This window comes from Pimephales promelas, chromosome 3 (genome assembly GCF_988280905.1).
Source record: "Pimephales promelas chromosome 3, fPimPro1.hap1.1, whole genome shotgun sequence".
Lineage (NCBI taxonomy): Eukaryota > Metazoa > Chordata > Actinopteri > Cypriniformes > Leuciscidae > Pimephales > Pimephales promelas.
Genome location: NC_142771.1, coordinates 1602943 through 1608154, shown reverse-complemented (window position 1 = coordinate 1608154; position 5212 = coordinate 1602943). Strand labels below are relative to the sequence as shown.

The 5212-nt window shown below is 38.1% G+C and overlaps 1 pseudogene across 1 annotated transcript; it reads left to right on the top strand.

Moving 5' to 3' along the window:
* The first annotated feature begins 892 nt into the window (after positions 1-892).
* Positions 893-3989, top strand: LOC120484895 (GTPase IMAP family member 8-like; annotated as a pseudogene). The gene is made up of 4 exons (XR_016155285.1): positions 893-1093; positions 1232-1285; positions 2058-2685; positions 2843-3989. The product of XR_016155285.1 is annotated as a GTPase IMAP family member 8-like (transcript).
* The last annotated feature ends 1223 nt before the right edge of the window (positions 3990-5212 follow it).

Below are 5212 nucleotides of genomic sequence, written 5' to 3'. Positions count from 1 at the left end.
CACATATAGAAATTCTTTTCACACTATAATGAAATTAAGTTTTAAGTATTTAATTTAAGTATCTAACCTAAATTAGTTGAGTTTCAGAAACAGTGCAGATGTGAAGAGTTTTCTATTGGGATATTTCTGAGATTTTAAAATGGCCTTAAATTATTACTTGGTAAAAGCGATTTGGAGAATGTGTAGATGAATTGATGGATGGACATGACCCAAACCCCAAAACGTAGCTATATTTAAACAACTTAAATCATCTCTATTTATTGAGAGTTACTAAATATAAAAAAATATCTTTGTGTGCATTTAAAAGCAATGTGTGAGGAGTTTGCTCAAGTATTTTACAGTTATATTACATGCAAATAATACAAATTCACAGTCTCTCACTTCCACCAATATGGGTGAGTGATTTTGATCAGCGATGCTTTCTTCAGTGAATGCGACGTCACGTGACACAACAAATCCCTCACGGTAAACACATTCCTGTCAAATCATGACTGCGGAAATGACCACATGACGCATTAAATGTTCATATCACACCAGTGTTGTCATATAATGGTTTCTGAGCCAAAAGATTGAAACCGGCTCGTGGCCATCGGGACAATTCCCAGTGGGACGCTCATAAACTTGGCAGAATAAATGAATTATTGACAGAATAAATAAACAAACACTCTTATGATGTTTCTGGTGATTTTGTGCATTATAATGTGTTTCTCATGAGGGTTTGTAATGTGTTCTGTGAACATTTAAAGACTTTCGATGCAAAAGCCTCTAAAAAAGCCACATCTGTCAAAAATGAGATAATAATGTTGAGTGAATGCTCTCTGCAAATAGTATATGCTCACTAAATACTTTCACTTCAAACTCATTAAATCCCAGCCTTGGGTAGAAACTTATACATAGGAGCCTGATAGAGATGTTAATATTAAACAAAAACTTTAGACGGACTTAGAGGCTTTTGCATCTGAAGTCTTCATTTGTTTAATCTACAAATAATGCAGGAATCAGGGATGTGTTGTACAGGGGAAAAGCAGAAGGGAGGAGCCTTTCCAGAAGTGGAAGAAAATCTCAACAAACTGGAATTGCAGCATGACTCCGGGTGAGTTCATGTTTCCTGCAACTGCGTGTTTTTAAGCCGATGTGTTAAATTATTGATCTTATAAAACAGGACAGATATTTGTTGAGATTGTTCTTATGTTGTGAATTGCTTATTATTTGTGTTAAATCATTTTCTCAGAAGGATTTTCTTTGGATGTGATCAGTTTGGTGACGAGGACTGAAACTCTTCCTGGTAAGCGAGTGTGTGTTTACTCTGTTAAAGTAAGAAACAGGTACTTTCATGTGAGTTAGTTTGGATAATTTCAGTGTGTCTAAGTGTTTCGTTGTAGTTAAGTTTGAGATAATGTTCTTCATAAATCATGTTTCCCCTGAATATCATTATAAACAAGAATGTACATTTCCAGAAGAGAATGTGAAGTGGTGCTTGCAGTGGGAAATCTCACCACCCGGTTGCTAGAGTGTGCTGGGTGGTTGCTAGGGTATTTGGGGTGGTTGCTATGGTGTTGCTAGGCGGTTGCTATGGTGTTCTGGGTGGTTGCTAGGGTGTTCTGGGTGGTTGCTAAGGTGTTGCTAGGTGGTTGCTAAGGTGTTCAGGGTGGTTGCTAGGGTAATCTGGGTGGTTGCCAGGGTGTTGCTAGGTGGTTGCTAGGGCAAATATTATCAATTTTTTTTTTAACTTTTTAAATTTTTTAAAAAGTTTTATTAAACTCTTAGGCCAATTTGTACAGACAAGGTTAAGGCCTTAGTTCAATTAGTATATTTAAGTAGTTTTTATTATTTAAAAAAAAACATTACTGGTGTGCATATTGAGACAAAACAAGTACACTGACATATTTATTCAGATCAGCTTTCAGTTCAGACGGCTCAAACATGCAGTTTAGTCTGGGACTAGATTAAACCTTTTCTGTGAAACTGGGGGTTAAACTTGTATTTGTATTTAAACTTGTAATGTTGTCTTGCCTTCATTTTGCAGTCATACACTCCATATTTTCTGTCTCTTTCAGAGATGTCGGCGATCAGCTCCAGTCCAGATGATCCAGGTTCTTCTGATGGGCAGGAAGGGTTCTGGGAAAAGCTCATCTGGAAACACTATACTGGGAGAACAGAGGTTTAACATCCACAAACATAAGAAACAGCATGAAGCTGAAGTGTGTGAGGAAGTAACTCAGACCGGAGAGAAGCAGGTGTGTGTGATTGATTGTCCAGATCTACTGGATCCAGATCTGAATAAAGAGAAGCTGAAGGATCAGCTGGTCTCTCGATGTTCATCAGGTCTCAGTGCAGTTCTGCTCACCGTTCCTCTAGAGGAACCTGAAAACAAGGAGGAGATCCTGGATTATATCAAGCGTTTATTACGTCCTGAAGTTCAGAAGTACATCATGATTCTGTTCACACACGGAGATGAGCTGGAGGATCTGGATCAGACCATTGAGGAACATCTACAAGATCATGAGGATCTCCAGCGACTGGTGACTGAATGTGGAGGAAAGTTTCACTGTTTCAATAACAAGTGTAAACATGGTGATCAAGTCCCAGAAGTACTGCAGAAGATTGAAGGAATGATGAAGGAGAACGGTGAGAAATTTACCATGGACCGAATAAGGACTGACAGCAAGGAAATAATTATTGACTGTAAGATGATTTGTTGTATATTCCTTCAATATTACACACCAGTGTTTTATGTTTGTCATGCTCGGATTAATTAAGAGCGTCTACAAATGCATTATATGCAACATTATTGAGATATAATTAAACAGCGCATTGATGTGGTTTGATGTTTCTGTTGTAGTTTCAGGAGAGTCTCCATCTCAAGATTCAGATGAGATTGATGTGATTCCTGAGAGGAAAGACCAGATCCGACTGGTTCTGCTGGGAAAAACCGGATCTGGGAAAAGTGCCACCGGAAACACCATCATCGGCAGAAACCTGTTTAAATCTTTAACCAGTTCAAACTCTGTGACGAAACAGTGTCAGGCAGAAACTACAGTGAGGATGGGTAAAGCGATCTCAGTGATCGACACTCCTGGACTTTATGATACTGAACTCACTGATGAGGAGGTTAAAACTGAAATAGTGAAATGCATTACTTACGCCTCTCCTGGACCACATGCTTTTATTATCGTGATTAAACTGGGTACATTCACAGAGGAGGACAAAAACACAGTGGAGACACTCAAGGAAGTGTTCGGAGAGCAGATGGAAAAATACACTTTAATCCTCTTTACTCACACAAAACAGTTAAAGAAAGAAAAGAAAACCATTGAGCAGTTTCTGCAGGAAAGTGATTCAGGTCTTAGACAACTTGTAGAGAGTTGTGGAAATAGATTATTCTGTCTGGACAATAAATCTGCTGGTAAAGATCTGATAAAGAAAATAAAGAAGATGGTGGCAGAAAATGGAGGACACTTTACAAGTGACGTGTTTGACGAAACAGAGAAACACATTCAGGAGATTCAGAAGCAGAAACTGTATGAGAAAGTGAATAAGTTCAAACAGCAGCACAAATCGGTCACTCAGTCAGAATGGCAGAAAATATCCTGGAGTTTAGTAGAGGAGTCGCTGAATGGAGCCATCGCTCATCTATACCGAGCAGATTATGATCAACTTCTGATGGTGGAGAATCCTGAGGAGAAAGAGAGAGCAATAAAGGAGGCTGAGAGCAAAAGGAACAGTCGTATGAAGGCAGATATTGTAATCAGAGTTACAGGGAAAATAGCAGAACAGACCATGTGTAGAGTTCAGTAAGAGATAGATGCATCATCAAACATGACAAAACTTTTTTTACTTTTTCTTATTGTCAATATAATGATTTCCATTACACAAGAGTAGATGTTATAACATCATGTTGATTTGTACAGATAAGCACAAACTAAGATGTAGCTTTACAGTAACCTATGCTTCTCCATCCATTTATGCTTCTTTCCATTTGTTGACGTGAATCTAGTGTTGTTTTTGGCGGCCTGTTTTAATTTTAGTTTTAGTCTAGTCTTTGTGTCAAGCTGACATTTTAGTTTTTGTTAGTTTTAGTCACCTTCATACTCTTTTTAGTCTAGTCTAGTTTTAGTCGACGAAAACTGATGACATTTTAGTCTAGTTTTAGTCGACGAAAACTGATGCCATTTTAGTCTAGTTTTAGTCAATGAAAATTTTATTTTAGTCTCTTTTTAGTAGGCAATTCTATTTAATCCAGTCAATGTATAAGAAGCCTACCTAGTAGTAGGCTAGCCTATACAAAACCAATTTTTTTTATTTTAGCCAAACCCATTTCAAACAATATCTTCTTATAGTTTTCTTCTTATATTATTGTTAGCTTATAGACTCAAGAATACATCCAGGAAGACGCTCTGAATTTAATTTACAACATATTTATTTTACCAACCAAACATGTTAGTAGCCTACACACATGATGAAATGAAAGTTTTTCCAAATGTCATTTCTTCTTTTTCTCCCAAAGATGAATCCCTTTCTCTCTGTCAGACTTAACTTTGTTTGTTGTCGTTGTGTGCTAACGCCTGTTTCACACATACTCCAGTTGCAGTGCGTATGTTTCCCGCACCCATGTTACAGTTATAACAGTTATAGATTAGCGCTCATACCGCGCGCTCTAGGACGGGTGCGTGCATAACAGCAGAGCAGAAATCTACACAGTACCTCAACAACGTGACACAATGGATGTAGGCTAAAATACTGATTTGAAATAAAAAATAGAGAATAAATGTTGTGATTGTGGTACAGCCGTAGATCAGTTGCGCACTGCAAACGCAGCACATGTGAAAGCAATAACGCGCGCTGCTCCTGCATACACACTGCAACACGAACCGCATAGACGCTACACACGGAGTGTGTGTGAAACAGCTGTAACTCACGCAACTGCTTCTTCTAAATAATGCTGCGAGTAGGGCTTGAGGATCTGAAGTCGCATGCGTTTGCACAGTGCGATCTAATGCAGCCCCTGAAGTGACACAGGAAATAGAAATGCTGCATACTAATAATGCAAGTAGGCTAAACGAGACAATCTAACGTTAAAAAACATTTCGGCTCATCTCGTTTTGGTCAACGAAAATGAAGAGACATTTTAGCATAGTTTTTATTTTTGTAAACCACATTTAGTCTCGTTTTTATTCGTCAACGTTATTGCATTATACATTTAGTTATAGTC